The sequence below is a fragment of the Ornithodoros turicata genome, chromosome 1 (assembly GCF_037126465.1).
Source record: "Ornithodoros turicata isolate Travis chromosome 1, ASM3712646v1, whole genome shotgun sequence".
In the NCBI taxonomy this organism is placed as follows: domain Eukaryota; kingdom Metazoa; phylum Arthropoda; class Arachnida; order Ixodida; family Argasidae; genus Ornithodoros; species Ornithodoros turicata.
The window spans coordinates 58200067-58226961 of record NC_088201.1 but is presented as its reverse complement, the minus strand read 5'-3'; the positions used below and the strand labels follow the sequence as shown (position 1 = coordinate 58226961).

Here is a 26895-nt window from a genome sequence, read left to right as displayed (position 1 = left end):
TAAAAATATTTCTCGTCCTTTTTGCTTGCTCATGCAAGGCAAGGTACACGAAACACATGTGCCTTCACACCTGTACCTAAGTGTTCAGCGCTTCAACTTGAATTGTTTTTGAGTAGATTGCAGTGTTGAGTTGTTAAGCAGAAATTGATTAGGTCGGCTGTTGAGTTTCGGGAAGCCCCATACACCACGGACACAAACGCACAGGGAGAAGAAAAGTTGGCTGCAGACATTTAAAGCTACAAAAGCTTTATAGGGCCATCGTTGGAAGTAATTCTTTGGCGAAACTATTAATGTGTTAGCATTAGAAGGCTCATGTCAAAGGACAAACGGCTGTGTCCAACTGCGGACACGAGAAAGAAACGAGAAGGAAGGAGATACTATCACAGGGGCAGCTTGAACGAAACCAATGAAGACAGCGGAAAACGACGCGCGAGTTATGTTATCTTTAGACTCAGACTGTGACTGCGACTTTAGACTCCCAGAGACTGCGATGTGCCCATCCAAATCAAGAACTTCTCCTACATCACTGGAGCCAAACGTCCTGGAAACCGAAAGGCCGGAGTTGCCATCTACGTTAAGGATGGCATCAGCGTTACACCCCGGGAGATTCGCAGTAACGTTCACGAATACAGTAAGTCCTGTGCCGTACGCCTTCCCACAGATCTCAACGTCGTTACTGTATACCTCCAGCCAGGGATTATACACAGGCAAGCGGCAACCACTGTAAACCACATGATGGATTGTGTTATGCTTACTCAGGAGTGGGTCGTCATGGTAGGAGACTTCAACCAGGACGATGTGAAAGACTCCCAGTTCGCCTTAGATATGCGTTCTCTGTGCTTTGTCTGTTCTGCCGTCCACAGAGGTTCCTTCTCAAGTGACCGAGAAACGTGCGTGGACCACGTCTACGAAACGACGACTCTGGGTCGTTACTTAGGGTGGCGTAAGCCTTCAGAAAACTTTAGGAAGATCCATTCGTGAATCCCTTGGAAATGCGTCAGCATTCGCCAAGCAGAAACGCCTTATGGTAACTCCTTAAGTTATACGCTAACACGAAACCTCAAACGCAAAAAGAGGAAGAAGAAGAAGGAACCGAAGAAAAGAAACAAAAGACATCAGAGGAAGCAAAAGAATGAACGAAAGAAAGGGAAAAGGAGGAAAGAAAAGAAGGAACCAAAAAAAGTAGCAAAAGAGAAAGGAGGAAGCGAAACAAGCAATCGAACAAGTAAAACAGAAAGGAGGAAGCACAAGAGTCAATCAAAGGCTTGTGCTAACGCATTTCCTAAGGATCCGCCAATGAATATCCGTAAATTTTATTTCTGAAAACATAGTCTGACGATCACGTGGTATTACGTGGCCCAATAAAGCTACGGACGGGACTATACACGGAGCTTGCCCTATGAGGCTGTCCTTTAAAGACGAATTCGGAACCCAGTAACGTACGAAATTAAACATAGGAAACTGTAGAGCGGTGAGCACATAACCTAATACAGTTTGTCTGTTCCGCAGCGCTCGTCCCACTGGTTCTGAAAACGTTGCATCCATCGAGGAATCCCGACCCCGAGCACCTCATGATGGAGAACGGCTTTCAGAGTAAACCTTTGAGGTACCTGTCTTGTACAACAGACTACCTATATGTTTCGTCATACTTGGGCAGTCGTCGAAAAAGCCAGACAGCGGCGCATACCGAACTTGCGCCTCTCAAGCACCGGCTGAGTGCGCTCATCGATTACACAACACCACACTGGTACATACAGCTTGGCAATGACTTGCCAAGGGGTCTCATTCGAACGTGCAGGACACGCCCTCACCTTCACTTCAGATTGTTTTCCACATTGTTTCTCACACACACACTCACACGCATATACAACACGAGACGAGGCAGCGGCATCTTGAACATGACGGATCTTTCGTATTCACACAACTGAGGGAAAAGAGGTGCTTACAAAGGTTCCTATATAGCGCCTTGAGGCATGTGCTGTGTGCGTCAGCTTGTGCTCCAGTTTGTCTACTGTTGCCTACACAAACGACTTCGCGCGAATCAGCCCTTCTAATCTGCAGCAGAGACTGTTCAAACAAGTTACTGAATACCGGATGGCACAACGGATTTCAGCATTGGCTCCGTCCACGGGCGACAGCTTTGCTCTAATGGTATCGTGAGCTTCGTGCTCCCGTGCATTTTCACCATAAGCCCAGGCCTCGACTGAAGCAGGACATGATTACTTGTGCCTGCATATCTCCCACATGCTTTGCCAAACTAAGGCAATGCCTTGCTAACTTGTCTTCAAATCGTACTGTTTAGGACGTATTGAGCGGAGACTGACTCGTGGCCACATTCTGCGTCGCCCGCTCTATGGCTGCCAACACCGCTGTTGCCATTGGTGTTCCGTGCAACAAGCAGACGATTCCTTCAAGAGGAATAAGCGCAGGGGAGAACAGGACACGGGACAGCGAGAAGAACACAGTCTGACAAGGCGATACTTACAATTGAATAGTAGTGACATGTATTCTCGCGGCAAGTAAGTACGCACATGCGCAGCCCCAAGGTCACCTACAACCGACGCAATCTGGAAGGCGGGGGATATCAAAATAGTTGTCATATCTTGGTAAGACCTGGGAGGCTATGTTTGGTGATTGCCGAGATAATTCGATGCATCGAGAAAAGTAAGCAGAAGGCGCTTATTGGCTGCGGGGAGCACCGTGGTCCCTGCTGTCCAATAGTAGCGTTTCGCGGGCTTTTCTTGCCGCATCAAGTTAACCCGACCATCAGTGCGCATAGCCTCTCTGAGCGAGAATCTACTGATTAAGCAGGAAAACTCAATTCTTTATTAGGCATTGGATCCAGCGTTGCACCCGTGGGAAATCTTTCTAGCGCAATTCGAGCGCAAGCTATCGCGGTTTCTGATCGACGAGCACATCCACAGGACTTTTAGATATATGGACGATTCTTTAATCATCTTACCTCTGGCGACTGCTTAGCCTCCGTTGCGTTCAATATTTGATCTGCTTCTAAAACGTGCATCAAGTCAACGAATTTCATGTTGGAGCTCCCGAGATCTGACACCGTACATTTTTTTTTTATCTGGGCCTCGCGTTTGGTGCAGGGGAGCACGTCTTTTGGTCGTACATGCTTGGGTCTAAAAAAGCTTTGCTGTCGTTCGACTCCCCACATTCCAAGCTGTCAAGAGAGGGATGACCCAGAGTTGACCCAGGCGATGACCATAGTTTCGACTTGCAGACTGTGTGGCTACCGAAAGCGGGGTTTTCCACCTACTTATGGCTACAGGCGGTGACCGACTCACCACATAGAAAGCCTAAACGAAACGTAGGTGAAGTTCGCCTCCTGCGTTCTGGAGTGAAGGAGCAGAGGTAATGCTCTTTCTGCACAGGGCCGCTCACAACTGTAAAGGGGGGAAACTTCGCAGTGCGGGGACCTCACACTAAACTTTTTACATTCTTTTTTGGTGTCAGTTGGCATGACCAGAATTCAGGGACACCTCCTCTGATGCAGGTTCTGCCTGATAGGAGAAGAACGTGTAAGAAAGCCAACTTGAAAGAAAAGTATGTGGCGAGGAGGAAGGAAGATGGAATGAGACGTGGGCAGACGAGGAAGGGAATTTGTACATCAGATATCGCGCGCAGAGCCCGGCTATCAGCAGCAATTGCGCAGCGCAGAATGAAAACGTGATGAATCAGCTTTGATAAGCTTTGCCAACTTTTTTTCGCTGTGCTGTTGCTCAGATTTCTGGGGTGCTGCTCGTAGCGTGTGGAACGGGGTGATTGCCACTTGTAAGGCTAGCCCTGGTCCATTTTTTGTTCTCTCTGTGGGGAATGGGGATGCCGTCGACGATGACCAATGTGTGTCCTGGGGCGACTTCTGAAGGAAATGTGCCGACGAATGTGTGACAGCGTCTGAGTAAAAGCCCAGAAATTATCCTACATTATGCTGAAAAGAAATTATGCTCTATAAGCTAAGAAAGCGAATTCAGTAACCGCACCTCACTTTATTACTTGCACCTTGTTACTCAGTGACCACTGTATCGTACGCTTCAGTTTGTTCTTGGCCCTATCATGAGGACACTTCAATGCTTAATTCCAAATTTTGCGTCTTAGTCTCTTCCCGGCACCATCAAGAATGCTTGTCGGTTATCAACTCCCTCCCTTAGAAAATAAAGATAAGAAAATAAACCAAAGCAGCACAATGTACTGAAAGTTGAGTGCAATAGGGGTGGACGGGTAGGTGGAAGACCTTGAACAAACTGGTGAATCTAAAGAACATTGATAAGACACATACCATCCACCCCTATTGCACTCGACTTTCGGTACATTGTGCTGCTTGGGAACAAACGGAAGATTGCTTATTTTCAGAACATCTAGAGGTGAAAGCAGAGTCACGTTCGGCACAAGAAAGTGGCGAAACCAACACTTCCTAAATAATGTCGGGCATGCACGCTTACGTCACCTATATGGAGGCCTTGCGACCTGCTTCGAGCTTTCTTCTCGTTCGTTCTTTCATTTACTTCATGGCAGCATCCACAATAGTAACAGCAGGCCTTCCAATGCGACGCAAGGGACAGGCCTTCTCCATATCCTGTAGGTGTTGCTCAAATAGGCGCTCGAAGCAAAGACAAAAGGAAGAGAGATGCCCAAGCAGCACAATGTCTCGAGTGCAATAGTTGTGGACGGTATGTGTATTATCAATGTAATTAGTGCGGCCGTTAATTATTTTTGTAATGAATCTTCATAATTCCTGAAAACAAGCTGAGCGCGCAATTCCAAATTGGGAGAACACAACCCTAAGAAGTCTAGTCAGCAGAAATCGAAACAGTAACACTTCTCTGTGCCCTTAAAAAAATAGCGAAAATGCACTATCGTCGAGAGTTGCCGCGAGTTCCTATCACCTTCACTGTCACCGTTTGACGATACTGACATCACGCTGTTCCTCAAAACATGGGGGCCCCCGCTTCCTAGCGTCCTTGTTGTTTTTCTCTGGTTAAAATCTGATACAACGCAGACATTTATTAAGCAGCGGAATCGGTGATTGCCTTTTTGTTATCTGCCAGGTTTTTTCAGTAACGCATTTGTAGTTTTATTGCGTGATGTTTATCGCATCACATCGCGAACTGTGTTGTGCAGATCAAACGAGATAACGCTGAAAGAAAATCCAGTACGGCACGTTTTATGATAATGTAAACTGAGAAACAACATCGCTATTTCCCTCGCTCCAGGGAGAAAGTGGGCTGTTCCATGATTTCAGGAACAACCTGTTGTCAGTTGAGAAGTGGTGACCAGTCAAGGAGAGGAGAAATTGCCGCAAAACCCGAATAGTGTTCAATTATTTTGTATGTTCGCACATTTTTTTACTAAAGCGCAAAAAGGTTCTGTGATTTCGGTTCTTGCGGCGTAGGCCCATCAGCGTATGCTCTACATCTTTGCAATTACGCAGTCAACGTATTTTCACTAATTATAATGATTTATCGCGAATGTTAGTTAACGGCTGCGCTATTTGTTTATACGCCACCACCTTTGAATTGGTCGCGTACGGAATAGATATATTGAACGACTTTTGCGAGAAAGTCATTTTGAAAGTCATTCGCGGATTTCATCAAATTCATTCAGTTTTACTTCACCTACCCTGTATGCAGGGTATCCCAGCTAAATGTGATCATATTTTTTAAAAGATATATCTATCACTTCTTCCGAGATGAAATCAATTTGAGATATAGCGTATGCTGAAGGGCATTCCCTAGGAGGGCATTAGCAGACTCCTAAGGCAATGTCTTAATTCTTTCAATAATTAACTTTTTAATTAGAAAAGCTACGAAGTTGTTCCAATGAGAAAATCTTATCTCTTCGGTCACCAGATACCAAAGCCGTTTTCAGAACAAAAGTCTGTTTGATATATCGCATGAAAAAAAATCGTAAAGAAACACCGTTTTTTTTTCTTTATTTTGTTCGTTGTGCATCTTCGAAAAAGCGTCTTTCGATGACCCCCAATGCAAGAGAGTGAAAGAGCACAGTGCCGACTCATGCGTGGAAGATTGGTTAACTTGCGGAAAGAAAAAAAAAAAGTATCGGGTTGACTCTATCAGAGCTGCGCTTATCTTGAGCTGCATTTGCCGTCTTTTTTTATCTTTTTCACGAACGCAAGAGGCGACAGTGTGCTCTTTCATTCTCTCGTGTTGGGGGCGAAGGAAAGACGCCACTGTAGAGATGCGTAATAAATAAAATAAAGAAATGGTGTTCCTTCACGATTTTTTCTTCTGCGAACGATCTATCGAACGGATTTTTGTCTGAAAACGGCTTTGGTATTTGGTGACCGAAGAGGTCAGATGTTCTCATTGGAACAACTTCGTAGCATTCATAATGAGAAAGTTAATTATTGAAAGTTAGTTAAGACATTGCCTTAGAAGTCTCCCAATGCCTTCCTAGAGAGCGCCCTTCAGCATATGATATATTGCAATTGTTTTCATCTCGGAAAAAGTTATATACTTTTAAACAATATGGTAACATTTAGCTGGGACACCATGTCTGTGACAATAAACACGCATTGTATTTTTAACATATTGATTATTTTGCTATAAGAACGAGTTAACCCGTAAGGAGGTTACGGCCTTGCACAATGCTGCATGAGAACGAAAAATTTGGCGAGGTACAGAATGAAGGACGTTCAAGCCACATGTCCGGAATTTATGTTAAATGATTGAAATACATCTACACTGCGAAAAGCATGCGTAGGAATTTCTTCACTTTAATTCCAATTACCATTAGAGCGAGTCAAAGCTGACCCGCATAATTGGCTCCGTCGTCATATTGACCTCGAATGAAAATTTGGCGAGTTGTGTCTTTACAGGAAACAACGGACGTTTAAGCCACAAGTTCGATATACATTACATAAAAAAATCTACATTACAAAAAATACATGCTTGTAACTTTGTGCATCCTATTTAGTTTCACCATTATAGAGCGCGTCCAAGTTGGCTTTCACCAGGACTCCGTCGTCATATCGATCTCGATGAATGTAAATTTGATGAGTTCCGCCTTGACAGGGAACAAAGGACGTTTAAGCCACATGTTTGAAATTGATGGTAAATGATTGACAGGCATCTACACAATAACAAACACGCGTGGCACTTTGTGCATTTCAATTAGTTTCGCCATTATAGCGCGTTAAAGTGTACCGGCGCGACGATTCCGTGTCATGTCGACCTCTATCCATGAAAATTTGATGAGTTCCGCCTTGACAGGGAACAAAGGACGTTTAAGCCACATGTTTGAAATTGATGGTAAATGATTGACAGGCATCTACACAATAACAAACACGCGTGGCACTTTGTGCATTTCAATTAGTTTCGCCATTATAGCGCGTTAAAGTGTACCGGCGCGACGATTCCGTGTCATGTCGACCTCTATCCATGAAAATTTGATGAGTTCCGCCTTGACAGGGAACAAAGGGCGTTTAAGCCACATGTTTGGAATTTATGGTAAATGATGGACAAGCGTCTACACTACAACAAACACGCGTGGCACTTTGTGCATTTCAATTAGTTTTGCCATTATAACGCGCTAAAGTGTACCTGCTTGACGATTCCGTGTCAGGTCGACCTCTATCAATGAAAATTTGATGAGTTCCGCCTTGACAAGGAACAAAGGACGTTTAAGCCACATGTTTGAAATTGATGGTAAATGGTTGACATCTACACTGCAACAAACACGCGTGGCACTTTGTGCATTTCAATTAGTTTTGCCATTATAGCGCGTTAAAGTGTACCTGCTTGACGATTCCGTGTCAGGTCGACCTCTATCAATGAAAATTTGATGAGTTCCGCCTTGACAAGGAACAAAGGACGTTTAAGCCACATGTTTGAAATTGATGGTAAATGGTTGACATCTACACTGCAACAAACACGCGTGGCACTTTGTGCATTTCAACTAGTTTCATCATTATAGCGCGTTAAAGTGTACCCGCCTGACGATTCCATGTGAGGTCGACCTCTATCAATGTAAATTTGATGAGTTCCGCCTTCACTGGGAACAAAGGACGTTTAAGCCACATCTTTCAAATTTATGGTAAATGATGGACAAGCATCTACACTACAACAAGCACGCGTGACACTTTGTGCATTTCAATTAGTTTCGCCATTACAGAGCGTTAAAGTGTACCCGCGTGACGATTCCGTGTCAGATCGACCTGTATCAATGTAAATTTGATGAGTTCCGCCTTGACTGGGAACAAAGGACGTTTAAGCCACATCTTTCAAATTTATGGTAAATGATGAACAAGCATCTACACTACAACAAACACGCGTGACACTTTGTGCATTTCAATTAGTTTCGCCATTACAGAGCGTTAAAGTGTACCCGCCTGACGATTCCGTGTCAGGTCGACCCCTATCAATAGAAATTTGATGACTTCCGCCTTGACAGGGAATAAAGGACGTTTAAGCCACATGTTTGAAATTTATGGTAAATGATGGGCAAGCATGTGCACTACAACAAACACGCGTGGCACTTGGCGCATTTCAATTAGTTTCCCCATTATAGCGCGTTAAAGTGTACCCGCCTGACGATTCCGTGTGAGGTCGACCTCTATCAATGAAAATTTGATGAGTTCCGCCTTGACAGGGAACAAAGGACGTTTAAGCCACGTGTTTGAAATTGATGGTAAACGATTGACAGGCATCTACACTACAACAAATACGCGTGGCACTCTGTGCATTTCAATTAGTTTCGCCATTACAGAGCGTTAAAGTGTACCCGCGTGACGATTCCGTGTGAGGTCGACCTCTATCAATGAAAATTTGATGAGTTCCGCCTTAACAGGGAACAAAGGATGTTTAAGCCACATATTTCAAATTGATGGTAAATGATGGACAAGCATCTACACTACAACAAACACGCGCGGCACTTTGTGCATTTCAACTAGTTTCCCCATTATTGCACGTTAAAGTGTACCCGCGTGACGATTCCGTGTGAGGTCGACCTCCCAGACAGAACCCTATCTCCTGCGGATGTCCGAAATAGATCCCAACGTCCATGTTCTGAAATGGATGTCAGGTGGACATCCCTCGGCGCTACATGAATGAACATCCCTAACCGTACATCCGCAGAATATACCGTAAAGGCCGTTTGAAGAATTGTCCAAACAGGGTCCCTGGCGGGATGTTACGTGGAGCTTTATCGCAGGAGCGAAAGAGAAACATACAAAGAGCATCGCGGCGTGAGTTCGACTTTCGATGAACGAACTAAACGCTTTACACCAAAAGGAGTAAGAAACACAAATGTTGCATCATAATGAGTTAATGCGCCAAGCAGTTCTTCAGTCCATTGTTTTTGGTATACGCAATCACGTTAAACTTAAACACCTCACCTTTTAGTTTGACTCGCAGGAAAACTGGACTCTCGAGTTTGCGGAAGTTCGCGAGACAAGCAATATATAGTATCTGTTGTCGCTTTGGAACGGTATGCCGCTGCCTTTCTAGTGATCTTCATGGTTCTAACAGGTTGTATATGTACGTCTTTATTTTTGTTTTTTAAAACTTCATGCTCATTGTCCGCAACGGAAATACGAGAAACAAACGAAAAGGAGCACGATGCAGTGGCCGAACCCGAAACAAAATGGCGGAAAAAACGCCTACGGACGCAGTAAGAATCTGTCCAGTTACACAGCAACTCAATAAAGCTATATGAACAATAATAATGAGAAAATGCAGGGCCCTGAGCACGTACGCAAGTAAGCCCGTGCAACGTCAGGGTATCTCCGTGTAACTTCCTGTGAGGACAAACGACGGATATTTGTGGGAAGTCCAAATCGTGGCCACTCGGAGAGGTGGGGGACGTCCGTCGGAAAAATGTCTGTCTCCCAGGGAGATCCGAATTTCTGTGAAAGGATATCCCCAGGAACACCATGGAAAGATTTGTTCCGTTTGGGCTCTATCAATGAAAATGTGATGAGTTCCGCCTTGACAGGGAACAAAGGACGTTTAAGCCACATGTTTGAAATTGATGATAAATGATTGACAGGCATCTACACTACAACAAATACGCGTGGCACTCTGTGCATTTCAATTAGTTTCGCCATTACAGAGCGTTACAGAGCGTTAAAGTGTACCCGCACGACGATTCCGTGTCAGGTCGACCTCTATCCATGAAAATTTGATGAGTTCTGCCTTGACTGGGAACGAAGGACGTTTAAGCCATATGTTTCAAATTGATGGTTAATGATGGACAAGCATCTACACTACAACAAACACGCGTGACACTTTGTGCATTTCAATTAGTTTCCACATTATAGCGCGTTAAAGTGTACCCGCGTGTCGATTCCGTGTCATGTTGACCTCTATCAATGGAAATTTGATGAGTTCCACCTTGACAGGGACAAGGACGTTTAAGCTACAGCTCTTTTCGCTGAGATGTTTGCATTCGTTACAGGTCCGAAATTTATGGTAAATGTATCATGTATCAGCGCTACAACAAACACGCGTGGTAATTCGTTCATCTTAAATACCCTTACCATTAGAGCGCGTCAGAGTTGACCCACATAATTGATTCCGTTGTCACATCAACCTGGAGTTCACAGTCAAGAAAGGGCGTTTATGCCACAAGTCCTAAATTTATTTTAAATGATTGACAATAATCTACATTACAACAAACGCGGGTGGTATTGTGCAAAACGGGGATTCCTGTAGCGGTGAAGTAAGTGGGAGTGCAAGGAGAAGTCATCTGCTATTCACATATTAACTGCACATGCTGTCGCACAGCATTAGGGCAACTAAATCAAACTGAACGCCATGGCAGTGTGATATACAGGGTGTATGCTATAAAAGGTCAGTCACATTTTCGTGCAAGAAGTGATACCTCTTTGATGCTATACCTCTGTCGCGAGAAGGCTTCCTCTGCCTCAAAGTGAATAATCTATGCTAGAGGAACCTACGAAACGATCGTGGTTACCTAGCACTGTGTAACAAAATAAATATGACCATGCGAACTTTCACCTCCATCTATCGGTATTTCGCATAAGAAACACATGAAGACGAAAGTTTCCGCGGCCGTGTTAATTTTATTACGCAGTGAATGGTAACCACAATTTTTTCGTAGGTTTCTCTGGCATAAGTGATTCACTGTATGGCAGCACAAGTCCGTCTCTCAAATAGATATATTGTCACGCGCGAAAATGTCACTGACCTTCTATAGCATACACCCTGTAGATCCAGTACAGCATTATTAAGCCAAAATTCTGACGCTCTCGCCCTGCCGTTACTCTCATACCTACCTCAGTTAAACTACCTCAACAAAGAAAAAAAAAAGAAAAGGGAGAAAAAAGGGAAAAAAAAAGGAACCGATTAGACCGCGGACCTCGAAAGCAAGGGCCAGTATCTTTACCACTGAGGCAACGATGCCATACGTGCTACCACCAGGAATGAAGGTACAGACGCTTTTCAGGCCACACCGAGCTTCTCAATACTTCTTTTGTCGTGGGAACAAAATAGGAGCGTCCCACAACAGTGCACAAAGTTGCAAAGCGTACAAGACAAATTCAACTTCCATGCCCTACATGCGCATTTTCCGGAGAACCCATTGTTTTAGCCAAGTACAACGAAAATAGCACACCAGTGCATTCTGCCATGAAGCCAACACGGCGAAAATAAGTCCTCCAGGAACAAAACTGTGACGCTCTTGCGCTTCCATTCCACTAGTACACCATCGATTGGCCTCTCACAGCAACACCCATGTGTGGGCTTTTCTTTCTAAAGCTCAGCCGTCAACAGATATTCAAACAAATCCAGGTGGAATGCATTGCTTCAATGGAGGGCAGCGAGTACGCCGGTCAAGCCAACTTTAAGAAACCGTGTCCCGGATTTCTGGGAATGGTGCGTCATATCGCACACCCTTTTGGTGTAGGAGCTACACCCAACAAGGTGGGATTAATGAAATACACCCACCTCTCAAGGTGTATTTCACAACACATTCAAACCTTTACAGTTAAAAAAGTGTGATTACCTACCCACCCACATTACTTCTGAAAGGGTGTAACACATACTTAGCGGGTTTACACTGGTAATTGGACGATACTCTGATGGTATAATTTGGTGTAAATCAACACCTTAAGCAATGGCGTAACGTGTGCAGCTTTGCTTCCATATTGAGTGTATCTTGCATATCAGCCAAAGTAAATGTATAGCATGAACATGCAATGTATTGTGTTCTCCCAATATAGCAATTCCAAACTGGTCTCATATTGGGCCAATATAGGGTCTGATATACGGATAAGTTCTACACGCTTAAAGTAAGTGATAAATTTGGAACATCACATAAATTGCATAACGAACCAAAAGTTCACTTAGAAAGGCATTTCCTTTCTAAGAGAAAACAGATACTATATCCATTGCCTGTCTTGCGGGCGTCCACAAATTCGATAGCCCTGCTCGCATTCCAGTCAAAACGAAGGGTGAGGGTGAGTTTCATTTGATTATATATACAAAAAACACACTGAAGTGAGGAATTGCTTGGTGTATCACCTCACCATCAAGGTAACGTTTGTGTTTCTTACTGGTTTTGGTATAAGGGAAAATTAAGACTCAGTGCACACGTCATTTATATTCCACGATAATGTTAAACATCTTACAATAAGGCAAAACACCCTTAAACCATTGCACCCTTATTACACCCTTACTATACCCTTAACACACCAATGTAACTGTGCACCCAATTCACACCCATCTCTGAGAGGATCAGCCTCGAGGGAGTGTAATATGAGTGTGATCTGGGTGTATATTGCAAAATACACTCCTCTTACACTAACATATTTGCAAAAAAATTTAGTGTGCTGTCCCCAGCAACAGAAAAACAGACAGCGTGGAGTCGAAGCACTTTTTCGAACGTCTTCGAGATGTTGCGGTTTATTCACAATATATATAGATTCATCCCAAGGACGTACGTGGCATTTTACAGACCTTCGATTCCTCGAACCGGGACCGCAGCGAGCCTGGGACTGGTCACTTTGTCCCACTCGCGGTCCTCGGTGCGAGCGCAACGGGACATCTGGATGTCCGTCTCAAATTTCACCGGGAGGGAGAAGCACGCGACAGGGAAAACGGACTCCCTCCTCACACAACGTAAAAGTGGTCGGCAGAAGATTGGTGTCAATGTCGTCTTTTCGGCTCCCTACAAACTTTCCAGGCTGTGCACTGTTGTTTCCAACGGTGCAGGTGGAAAAGCCACTTGAAACATACCAACAAGTCCGTTGCCTGTGCAGCTGGCGTTGTATACAATATCCAGCTCATCTGTGGCCGAGTATAGATCGGTCAGACGGGAAGGTGTTTGAATGACCGCTTAAAGTAGCACGTCGCTTCACTCAGAGCTGTGGGCGACGCGTACCTTTCCGTACACTGCAGGCAGTGTTACAGCCGCTATACCGCCTATACTGCTACCCGCCATTCCTCTGAAAAGTAGCGCAATAGTATAGCTGTCATGCCAAGAGAGAGCGCGAGTGCATGGTCAGCGGCACCGATACGTCCACCAAGGAAGAAGATAACGTGAGGGCTCCTCGCGAGGAAGTTTCGGCAGGATACGTGGGAAAATCTTGGACCCGAATAGGCGGCTACCACCACTTTACCATCGCACGCTTCACACCGTTTTCGACCGGTTCATCATATTTTTCAGGCATCCTTTGCCCCACTGTTTCAAGCCTTGGTGTTTCAAGTACGCATTCCATCTGTCATATCCGCAATGCCCGCTTGACCCAAGTTCATCATCATCTTTCCATCACCTTCTGTGGCGCAGTTCCTGATGGTGTCACGCTAGTACTTCGTCCCAGCCTTGAGTGACGGTCGCTATGAACGACCACCCCATACAATAACAACGCCAGAGTAGCATCGCTACAAATTCGGAAAAAGTAACGCGGTACCATTTCGGCTACAAAATAAAACTAACGCATAAATACGTTCCGCTATTTTCCCGCTACTGTACTCTCGTCGCTCAAGCGTCCCGGTGCCCAACCTGTTACCCAATGTACTAGAACGTACGTTGGCCAACGACAGTATACAATGTAAATTTTTTCAATCAGCCGGCATGCAACCAAAATAAACAACTCGCAGGCAAGATATTTGCTGTCGTTTCCAACCTTCACAATATGTGCACCTACGTTACCTTGTGCAACGCAATGCTTTTTCAACACTGTTGTCCTGCAAGAACAGTTCTTTGTTCCAAATATTCGCATTTGCCAACCTCAAGCTTTTTTGTCTACTTCACCGGATTGGAGGATTTTTCTTGTGTCTGCAAACAACGGCAAACTGTTACCACCACCACCACCGCCCCACCAGCCACCACCACAACCTTAAATATACCGTATATTATCCAGGATATTCATATATTTATTTAAAGACAGACTGATGTCCCTTTTTACGTGGTTTTTACGGTACGTGAGGCATTACCACCTCTGTCAGGTGGAAAGTAATAAACACCGAGACTAACACACACACACACACACGGGCAAACACGACACTTACAGTCCCCATGGCCTGGAACAACTAAAGACATGCAGTCGTCCAAGGCGGAGCCATCTAACCCGCCAGTTTACATATGAAAGAATAACTGAAACATATCACATTTGACGACCTATATAACCTAAAGTTATTTAACTTCGACAGAAACACTTCACCCATGTCTATTTTGACGTTGTACAGGAAAAAACAAATCGATAAAGCGAAAATTTCCTGTGCCATTTTGTTGAGTTTCCGATGTCTCTCTGTATTCCTGTTGAAAAAAAACATAGAGCCGTCTCTATGAGCAATCACATGGAGTTCATATATGTGTTTATTGTATGAGTAATCATATGAGCTTCTATGAGCATGTATGAGCATGTATTAGCTGTATGAGCATGTATGAGCTATATGAGCATGTATGAGCTATGTGAGCACTCTCATACAGCCTATGAGCATTCTCATACAGCGTATTCATGTGCATGAATGCACATGAACCGTCTCTCCAAACGTGCAACATGCGTGACTAAGCTAAAATGACAACACGCGATTACAAAATACCGGTTTATTCAGGTACTGGCACGACGTAGGTCCCTCGGAAAGCTTGCCAAATGCTTTTTGATGAGCTTTTTCCGTTTCTGTACAGACACTTTTGATGCCGATGGTTTACCTTCTTCTGCATATGTGAATAAGGTATCTGCCGAAAAAGAAAGACCAAAATTAGAACTGCGCTAAATTTCTGCGCCTAGAAGTATTCCAGTTCCCACAACTTATACAACCGTATGGGTTCATGCTGAAATGGAAATCATTAGGGCCTGTTTCTCGCCCCAACGCATAGATCACACCTTCAAAGCATTAAGTTGTATTTAGTCAGTCAGAATAACGCACGAGGTCATTTTGCCGATTAAAATTGAACGTAACCTTCCTCTAATGCCGGTGACGTCCAACGAACGCGGTTCTGAAACACCTCAGTATGTTTGCGCAGTGCTTGCAAAACTGAGTGCATGTACTTGTTCGCTGGCCACTACAGCAACAGGTTAGTGACACAGAGTGTTTGTGTGTTGCTTGACTTTGAGGCATCCAAACATACACTTTTTAGAGCATGCTAACGTGCGATTTCGGTGCGCCCTGCAGCACGTAGCCACAAAACTTTGGTACACGAATTTAGTGCGCGCCTTTTTTTAAACACTTTATACACACATGTAAAGGCTATCAGCAAACGTTTTCCAGAAAAAGTCACAAAAAGCAAGAATGTGGTAGTTGCAGATAGCTAACCCGACAGACATAACGAACGATAACGGAAAAACGGGACTGCAACGTACCTGTAACGCGCACACGCCTCCCACGGCTTCCGTAGGTTGATTCCAAGGTACACACACAAAACACCTTCAGTGATCACTGAAACGGCAACAAAACGAAACAAAGACACTGCCACAGCGTGGAGACGGCGACGAAAATGTGAGTCCCACGCAGAGCGGAGCGAAATACGTCCAGACGGCTCCGAGAAGCAGGGTAGAATAAGCAAGTAAGCGCCCAAGCACTGAGATGGCATTCCCAACGGCTTGGAGCCAAATAGAATGTTGTAGGACACGGAACGGGAAGCATGCACCTAAAATTTGAACAGAATCGGGCGAAGGGAAATGGAGTTCCGCGGCCGTTACGGTGGACGACAGTGACGAGCGTCTCTTGAAAGGCCATCGCCAGATGCTGTGGCGCCAGCACTTTGTGCTATGATATCATTTTCACCCCGCTCATCAGCTGCTCACACACGGTCAATGTGATTCCACGTTCCGCTCATTGCACATCTCACAGCGCTCATTCGTTTGCTCATAACTGCTCGTAACGCTCACTGCTGTGCACATACCCCCCCCCCCCCGCTCCCCTTTTCCTCTTGCTCATTGGCTTGATCACGGTGCTCGTAACGCTGCTCACAGCGCTCATAGCCGTGCTCACAGCGCCTATAGCCATGCTCACAGTGCTCATTCCTTTTCTCACAATGCTCATAATTTCTCATATATGAGAGCTTATGACATTTTTCTGTTGAAAAAAACCATAGAGCCGTCTGTATGAGCAATCACATGGAGCTCATATATGTGTTTATTGTATGAGCAATCATACGTTCTATGAGCATGTATGAGCTATATGAGCACTCTCATACAGCTTTTGAGCCATATGAGCATTCTCATACAGCGCATCGATGTACATGAATGCACATGAACCGTCTGAGCAAACGTGCAACATGCGTGATTAAGCTAAAATGACAACACGTGATTACAAAATACCGGTTTATTCAGATACTGGCGCGACGTAGGTCCCTCAGGAAACTTGCCAACGGTTTTTCATGAGCTTTTCCGTTTCTGTACAGCCACCTTTGACGTCGATGGTTTACCTTCTTCTGCATATTTGACGAAGGCATCTGTTGAAAAAGAAAGAACAAAGTTAGAGCTGCGCTAAATTTCTGCGCCTAGAAGTATTCCAGTTCCCACAACTTATACAACCGTAGCGGTTCACGCTGAAATTGACATGATTAGGGCTCGTTTCTCATCCCAACGCATAGATCACACCTACAAAGTATTAAGTTATATTTAGTCAGTCACAATAACGCACGAGGTCATTTTGCCGATTAAAATTGAACGTAACCTTACTCTAATACTGGCGACGTCCAGTGAACCCGGTTCTGAAACATCCGAGTATGTGTGCGCAGTGCATGCAAAACTGAGTGCATGTGCTTGTTCGCTGGCCACTACAGCAACAGGTTAGTGACACTGAGTGTTTGTGGCTTGCTTGACTTTGGGGCATCCAAACACACACTTTTTGGAGCATGCTAACGTACGATTTCGATGCGCCCTGCAGCACGGAGCCACAAAATTTTTGGTACAAGAATTTAGTGCGCGACTTTTTTAAACACTCTATACACACATGTAAAGGCTATCAGCGAACGCTTTCCACAAAGAGCCAAAAAAGCAAGAATATGGTAGTTGCAGACAGCTAACCAGACAGACATAACGAACGATAACAAAAAAACGGGACTGCAACATACCTGTAATGCGCACACGCCTCCCATGGCTTCCGTAGGTTGATTCCAAGGTGCACACACAAAACACCTTCAGTGATCACTGAAGCGGCACAAATACACTGTCACAGCATGGAGACGGCGACGAAAATATGAGTCCAATGCAGAGCGGAGCGAAATACGTCCAGACGGCTCCGAGAAGCAGGGTAGAATAAGCAAGTAAGCGCCCAAGCACTGAGATGGCATTCCCAACGGCTTGGATGAGAATCCAGGAGCCAAATAGAATGTGGTAGGACACGGAACGGGAAACATGCACCTAACAGAATCGGACGAAGGGAAATGGAGTTCCGGCCGTTACGGCCCGACGACAGTGACGAGCGTCTCTTCAAAGGCCATCAGCAGACGCTGTGGCGCCAGCACCCGATGCTCACACGGTCAATGTGATTTCACGTTCCGCTCATTGCACATTTCACAGCGCTCATTCGTTTGCTCATAACTGCTCGTAACGCTCACTGCTGTGCACATGCCCCCCCCCCCCGCTCCCCTTTTCCTCTTGCTCATTGGCTTGCTCACAGCGCTCATAGCCATGCTCACATGTGCTCATTCCTTTTCTCATAATTTCTCATATATGAGAGCTTATGACATTTTTCAGCAGGGTTGCCGTTGTTGGCCGCACTCAAGTGGGCATCGTCACGATTATAGCAAAAAAAAAAAAAAAAAAAAAAAGTAAGGGCAGCGACCAACCAATCAAAGCGAAGAACAAGACGAGGGTCCTTGGCGCATGAAAACAGACGATTGCCTCGTAGCGCGCACGGAAGTCTCGCTTCCCTCGTCCTCGTCAGTTTATTTGGAGAGAACGGCGAACCTCGGTGTGGACACTCTCGCCGTTCTCCGTTCGCCGCTCCCCGCTCCGAGAGGGCACGCCCAGCAGTGGGAGCGTGTTTCTGCTTGATAGGTAACCTTACGAGGCCTACACATTTTACCTTGAGCCATTGAGGTAAGAAACTAAGGAGATGCCCTAAGCGCCTCTCCCAATGCAAGCGAGCGTGCTGTGACCCGCGCATGGCATTGTGGTTAGTTGCCCACACACGTGACCCATAAACGTCACGGCAAGACGTCATAAAACATGGCGTCCTCCATGTCCGCGGCGTACCTTACCTGAATACAGAGACGAGCTGCGGCCGAATAACTTGTTTTCGCTTTCATAACATCTTTGGAGTTAGAAGCTATCACACCCGTTGAAAGACAAGATAGATCATCTCAGTGTGGAAGCAATGGATCACTAAATCGCTAGAAAACGTACGTACGTCATCGTGACATTGCCTGGCTTCTCTGCTGTTTTGCTCAACTTTTGCTGTGTTTTATCACGCGGCGAATGTTGAAACACCCCATAACCTTCAAAGTATTGTGCGAATGGACTCCTTGAAGGTAAGAGGTTTCCTGATGATGAGATTTGCTAAACTTCCAAGTCTCCGCGCAGACCGCCATAACGCCGAAACATGTGGGGATCACGTGACTGGGCAACTAGATGGGCGTGGTATTGCCAGGAGCGACCGCTAGAGGGGTCCCACGGCCCTCCGATCGTATCGCCCTCTCCTTAGTTTCTTACCTCCATGCCTTGAGCATGAGGTCACGCACAAAACACGCAAAAATCAATGTGGAGGCTCAGGGCCCCAAACTCCACGTCCTTTCGTACACGTTTTGTATGTGTCCTGAAGATCAAAGTAAATTATCCCGTTAACATCGTGGTTTATTATTTAATCTAACGCAATGACGACCTTTCAAAGCTGGGACCCCTCAGAACTGCAATCGAGGAATGTGCAACGGCGCTGCAGAACCCAATTTTTTGCTGAATTCCACGTCAACGTGCGCCGTTTAAAGTGAACGCCGGTCTGGTCTACGGCATTCTAGCGTAGCCAGCAGAGACGGCGAGGATCAATATGGCGGGAACCACAGGGGTGACACAAACCCGCCATTTTTGAAGCCTCCCCCAAGCGGTCACTTCTGGCAAAACCGCCATCTTGTCGTGGTCTCGATCGTCCAATCGCATGCCTTGATTTTTTTTATCGCGCTTTGTCATCTGCTTCGCTTCTCCTACGGACGGATGCGTTTCCGCAGTTTCTGTTTTCATGTGTGAGTGGCAATCCTTTACCTGTGACGATGGTTGTGTGCTGCTATATTGGCTGCAATAATCGTTCAACGCGCGCCAGCAAGGAGTCTGGCGTAACTTACCACCAGTAAGTACTCTCACTACGTGCGTGTTCCATCACCGCTTATAGTTTCCGTTTCTGTATCGTGTTCGTTCGACGGTACCATTTAGCTTTCCCCGAGAACCCTGTCTGCGATTGCAATGGGTTAACGCGATCGGGAGGCAGGACTGGACGCCAACAAAGAACAGCGCTGTCTGTTCGGCACATTTTCGAAACGTGGACTTCGACAGGACATCGCTGTCAAGAGTCCGCTTGAGAGAAGGTGCTGTTCCGGTCACACACCCCTCGGTCCGAGCTCAGCAGGTAAATCCGCAGGTAGGCAGCTATGATGCGTGTTTTGCATGACGTCGTTTGTGACATCGTTGTGAAATTGGCAGGTGGTGGTGCTGCCAAGCGTCGCTGGACTGGGAGGGCAACAGCTCTCATTTCCACAGGTAAACAGCCATAGTGCACGTATTGATGTCGGCTTTTACAGTGTTGTTAAATTTGGCAGGTGGTGGGGCTGCCGGGCATTCCAGGGCTGGGAGAGCAGCAACTCTCAACTGATGTAAGCATGGTGTTTATAGCATTTGTGGTGTGATGAGCTTGACCCTGTTTATACAGGTATGTGGAACTCTGGGTGCGCCTATTGCCCCTGTTGTAGGTGTCGCACATCCGTTGCTTCACATCCAGCAGGTAAATATCCAGCTTTTGCATTATCGCCTGGGAGCTCTAGTGTGTGTTCAGTTTTGTGCAGCTAACCATGTACGTTTGTCAAATCATCAGGAGGTAGTCCCGTCCAGCAGAGCTTCAAGTGAACATATTTCTCCTGCTGTAGGTGTCACGCATTCCCCTGACATTCAGCAGGTAAAGAGCTGCAGGGTGTGTTCAATTTTAGCTTGACTCACGACGTTGTGAAATCTGCAGATGGTGGGCCTATCCAGCATCCTAGGGACAGGAGGACAAGATCTCTCGGCTGATGTGAGCATATGCTAAAAAACATTCATTGTGGTATCATATGAACATGACCGTGTCATATTACAGGCGTGTGGAACTATGGGGGCACTTGTGGACCCCACTGCAGTTAGTACCACTTTCTAGTTATTTTGATATTAGTGTACTCCAATTTTTATTTCCTTCGAAATTCATATTAATAAAATGAGACAATTCATTCACACATGCCCATTTTGCAGCAGGGCACATCATGTTGTCCCCTTGATCCACAGCTCAGTGGAGTAAGTATTCTTAAGTTAGTTTAACAATGCTGTACAACTTGCAAATACCATTTGCTTATAGTTATCAAGCATTGGACAACTATCAGGACATAATGCATTTATAATGCAAGGCATATATGACTTTGGGATTTTTAACTGTGCTTACCACAATGTACAAGACCCAGAGTATCACACACCTCTTTTCTAGGTGAGCACCGGACTTGGCCTCGGTAGCACTTCAGTGTCCAGTGAATGGCCTGACACAACAGCACCAGTAAGATGTTTTCTGGTTACTGTCTTCATGTAGTTCGTATTCACATTACTGCTGGTTGGCCCATAATGTAGCCACCTGAATTGGTTTGAGCATGTACTATTGTGTCCTGCCTTTTCAGAGCTTATTCAATGAAGGTGAAGCTAGTCCCGAGAGAGAAGGGCAAATGTTGTCTACAGAGTCCCCTATGGTATGCATTTCAAAAATTTTTGCTAATTGCATGCTTCCAAAATCTTATATCAGTACCATTCATATGAGGGCTGTGAGACTGGGGGCCAGCAAAGGACAGTCAGAATGCATGTTTGCGCATAGTTATCAAGTGACGATGATGGAAACTCGTCGAAAACCCTCAATGGAGTTGTATTGTACTTCACTCCCTTGTCCCCAGCCCCAGGGTCTCAGATGGATAGAGATATCATCTTGCACATTCTTTCGTAGCTACTCATTTTGCGCCTTTTTTGTTTTGATGCATATTTAGGGGACATCCACGTGCCGCTTCACCCATTCGACTCCAAGCACCAGCAGACATGACCCTGTGGTAAGGATAGTACTCTGAGCTGCTAAGGATTGCATGTTTACAACTAACAGACTTTGTGCAATGGACACAGTGCCAGATGGGAGCCATTTAGGTATCAGATAGGAAATCAGTAAGCTGGTCCATAATGACACACAGAGGCTGGGGGAATAAGAGGCAGAAAACAGCACACGGGGTGTGTGTGTTGTCTATCCTTTGTACAGCCAGGCCTCGATGTTTTGTTATGCACAACAGTGGGGTGCAGTTGTGTGAGTCCCCAAATCATTCATCTCTCGCGCAGGGTCGGCGTCTACTTGCGGTGCTGGGGGGGGAGGTAAGCAGCGAAATTTGTGCCCCTCGTCCAGACATCCGTAAAGCAAATGGCAGTTTGTGCCCCCCTTTCAGGCCAGTTCTGGGGGGGGGGGAATGCCACCCTGTACCCCCGTTGACGCCAGCCCTGCTGTCACACTATTTAAAACGCACTTCAAATAAATTAATTACGGCCCATACTGGGGGTGGGGTTCTGTGGTAAGATGACTTCCTGCTGTTACTTCTGCAGTGCTTTGCGTTAGTGCTACATTTTGTGCTGTGTCTAAGGGATTCTCCAGTTTATTGTAGAGTTATGCATGCTGTTGATTATAACTAACCTACGTACCTGTCACAGATGAATTGTACTCAGTTCAAGGCAATAAAGATGGACTTGACCAAGTTTGATCACATTGTGAAGATCCTGTGATTTGCATGTCTGATTTCTTAGTCATCACTCATCAGCAAAGCTGCAATGCAAAATCAGCTCTTCCTACACAGTAAGTGTGTCACAGCAAAGTTCTGTCAGGTGCATGTGATATGGTTAGACCCTGAAGCATAGGGTTTAACCCTTTGCTCCCCAAATTTGCACCACAAATCTAGGCTAGTCTGATTAGGGGTAAACCCGATTATTACCCATGACACTGTTCCTAAGCTTGTCACTTCAGGGTAGCAATATACTAATCCTCTACAAAATGCACACTTCTAAAGCTGCAGATAAACAATATAACAAAAGGTAGTTCCATGAAAAGCCCGGTTCCTCCTTGAATTCGGTCTGATACTAATTTTTCCTCCCGAATGTGCACAAACTTCTGACGTAGTTATTTCTGCCCAATTTTTACCTCCCCGAACTTGGGAACAAAATAGAACCTAAAAACTTCAGGGTCTCGATATGGCACAAAATAGCCGGCTACAACACATGATGGCATACAAGTTACAAAGCGCATCTTTCTGAGCAGACACATAAAACAGGTGTAGCTGTTTGCAAGGCTATGAAAAAATTAGCTTAATGACTGTAATCCTGTTGACAGCTGACAAGTAACCATCAGTAGTGTGAGGTGCATAACTGAGGTGAATTACTACTAATAATCATGGCAGTGAAACCCTTTCATGACTGACATCATTTTGTTGACCAATCTTAATGTTAATTAGGTCCACAGTTGTGGCCGACAAGCATGCTATTTCAACAGAAGTGCTTGTGCGTGTATGTGTCCGTTTTTATCCTTGTGTCGTACTGTCTTTTAGTCTTTCACACTGCTTTTATCGGTTTTAACAGATAGTGCAGTTTTGTTGCAAAGTAGCATCGAAATATATACCTGATCTCCGCATGGGATGGATGGCATGACACTTCTTGTGACTGTCACTTTCCTAGTTATCTTCATAACAACTAATAAAGCTTCTGACTACATGCCATCATAGGAGAAACCGGCTGAGGACACACCAGTAAAGGCCTTTCTCAAAAAAGAAGTTGTACGCATTGCCAACCTCCATACCGTTAGTAAAAAGAAGATCAAAATCTTGCAACAAACACAACGGCGGATGAAGCGGAAGGTTGCAAAACTACAGCACGTCATATCAGATCTTACGTCCAAGAATATTTTGCTCCAAGAACAGGTGGGCTGTCTTGAGAACCTGGCTGGGGCTAACAAGGACCTGCTGATGAGACAGACAGCTAAACAAAAGGGGACTAGCCTGCCTCACACTTATAGCCCTGAATTGCGGGCGTTTGCACTAACCCTGCATTTTTACTCGCCACGTGCATATGACTATGTACGCCAGGCCTTTGATACGTGTCTGCCCCATCCACGTACCATTAAGAGGTGGTACACGTCAGTTGATGGTGAGCCGGGATTTTCGAATGAAGCACTTTCAGCACTACAGATGAGAGCAACAATTAACAAACAAACAGGAGCACCAACAATATGTAGCCTTATGGTTGATGAAATGGCCATCAGAAGGCACATAGAATGGGACGGGCGCCGCACATATGGCTACGCAACTGTAGGACCAAGCTTGGAGGATTCCTGTGTCGTAGCCAAGGAGGCTTTTGTTATTCTGCTTGTATCACTACATGAACAATGGAAGCTGCCCATTGGGTACTTCCTTGTGGATGGGATATCTGGAGAACAGCGAAGCAATCTTGTTCTTCAAGGGTTATCTCTTGCGCACAACGCAGGGGTCACAGTCGCATCCCTTACCTGTGACGGCGCAGCGGCAAACATATCAATGCTACAAAGCCTTGGATGTTCACTCCAGCCTGACAATTTAAGGACCAGTTTCTCACATCCAGACACTGCAGAGCCTGTAAATGTATTTCTTGATGCCTGCCATATGCTCAAATTAGTGAGGAATGCATTGTCACACTTCAAATCTTTTGTCGATGAAGACGGCTGTGAGATATCTTGGAGCCACATCGAAGCACTCCACTCACTGCAGCACAAAGAAGGGCTTCATGCAGCTAACAGACTGCGAGCAGCACATGTTCAGTGGAAGCGACAGCCCATGAAAGTGAGTCTTGCTGCAGAACTTTTGAGCATGTCTGTTGCAGATGCCATACATGAGTGTCGCGACCTTGCTGTACCAGGATTTGAGGACTCTCAAGGAACAGAGAGATTCCTTAGAGTTATGAACAATTTATTTGATGTGTTAAACTCGGTAAATATGCACCAAAAGTCCTGGAAAAAACCACTGTGCCCCGAAAACATTGACAGAGCTCGCGCAATGTTGCAAATCGCATCAACCTACATACATAATCTACGTAAAGGCCACTCTGGATCACTCCTACTGCAGACGAACAGAAAGACCGGGTTCCTTGGTTTCGTCATATGCTGCAAGAGCATCATTCAACTCTATGATTTCCTGGACTCCAAATCTGCAGTAAAATACCTACCAACACATCGGGTTAGTCAGGACCACCTAGAATTATTCTTCGGCCTAGTACGTGCACATGGGGGATTCAACAACAACCCCACTGCAAGGCAGTTTGCTGCAGCCTACAAAAAGCTCATCATCAACACAGAAGTGGATAGCAGTCAAAAAGGGAATTGTCTACCTCTTGAAAATGTATCCATACTTCACGTGAGCAGTGCTACACAACCGCGGTCAGAAGACGTCATCAACTGGACGTCAAGAGGAAGGAGTGCAGCAGGGGAACAAGAATTTGAAGAGGACGAGCTGTGTGACCACGACTATTTCGCGGACCCAACAGAGCCATCTGTTTTTGGGGACAGAGTAATCGTGTACATTGCCGGACATATTGTGTGCCGCCTTCAGGTGTACCTGAAATGTGAGGTGTGCATTTCCCAGTTGACAGTTGATGTGCCATCCCTTCACCACTCTTTAATAGAGCAAAAGGAGCGGGTTCACAAACTTCCCTACCCATCAGATGATGTCATCATCATCTGCAGGGCATCAGAGAAAATGCTGCGCAGGGCTCTTCTTCAAGAGGGCATGTCTTCAACGACCCTTCTACAAAGAATACTCCTGCAAGTACTGGAATCTATGGTGGACAGAGGCGTTTTCAGGTCTATACGGAACGATCACATGCTTGAGCAAACTTCACTAGAGAATCACTATTTCCACTTAATACGGTGCATCTCTCAGAAGTACTTGAAAATACGTATGCATCATGCTAGCAAAGCACGCACAGAGGAGATGCACAAGATGCGATGTCGGCAAATGTTTACAAAGCTGACTCAGTTTAAAGGACAGTAAACAGGGGTGATGCCTCGAACATGTACCTAAAGTGAGTATCGCCAGGTGTACCTGATGCTTGCAACGTGATATATGTACATAAAGCAAGGGTCGTGGGGTTGTTTTGTAACTATTTGTAAATGCTATGATGAGGACTATTTGATTCACGTTTCCTGACAAAGTGCAGGGAATAGAAGAGTTATGTCCAGTTCCCAAAGACCCCTACTTTTCACAGGTTCCAGTTCCAGTACATGCCACATTGTCATAACGAAGTATAACCACCAGTCCTTTTATAATCAGATCATGTAAATTATGTAAATAATCAGGATTATGTCTATAATGGTTAACAGAGACGACTCAAGCTTTATTCCCCAACTTCAGTTCCCTCTTTCTCTGTCTGTACCTGCATTAAGTAATTACTACGAAAACCACACGATCAAAATCTTGTTAGAAAATACAAATACACCACGAGTAAGGCAAAGCACCCCAACGCTACCAAAGAATAAAATGTCCAGTTGCACAGTCGTACGCTGCGACTGAGTATCTACTGTGTATGTTTGCTTCTCTACTTTCTTGTCACTCCTGTTTTCTAATTCAAGGTGACAGCGTGTGATATTTGTATGTTCTGATGCGGGTGTGGGCTATTTAGAAGCAAGTCTGCACTCTGAAAGGTGGGCCTGTGTTGTTCGACTGCACCCTTCGTCTGTATCTGTTTTGCGCCATATGAAGATGTTTACTCTGAAAGGACTCTGTCATGGTAAGCATGAGCCAAATAGCAAAACCCAATACTGAATCTATCAATCAACTGCACGACGCAGATGAGCATGAGCACATGTTATATTTAATAACCGCAGCTTGCCAAACTATATCGGCGTTCGTCTAATGATTCACCCGAATCTGCCAATGTCGTACACGAGATCTGTCAAGTCACAGTTCACTGGATAATAAGCGAATAACCACTATGAAATGAAGTTCCAAGATTTTCTAACCACAGGCAGCACGGCAACTGTTTTGTTTACATGTTGCTCAGGCGAAAGCCATGGGCGCCGCCATTTGCATGGTGGTCACGTGGGATGCAGCTAGACCACGACAAGATGGCGTCCAGCGGCACGGTATTCTCTATGGGCCGTTGTATTGTATGCCACCCCTGTGGCGGGAACCGACGGGGGCTTCCTCCGACTCCGCTTGCATGCTGGGAAATTGGGCGGAGTCAGC

At 45.4% G+C, this 26895-nt stretch overlaps 1 long non-coding RNA gene across 2 annotated transcripts; it reads left to right on the top strand.

Annotated features, from left to right (window-relative positions):
* Window positions 1–20203: 20203 nt before the first annotated feature.
* Window positions 20204–20534, top strand: LOC135399138 (uncharacterized). 2 transcript variants are annotated; one of them, XR_010424198.1, is made up of 3 exons: window positions 20204–20250; window positions 20307–20378; window positions 20472–20534. It is a non-coding gene; the product is annotated as an uncharacterized LOC135399138 (long non-coding RNA). The 2 variants fall into 2 exon arrangements; XR_010424197.1 differs by having other exon boundaries at window positions 20469–20533.
* Window positions 20535–26895: the final 6361 nt, after the last annotated feature.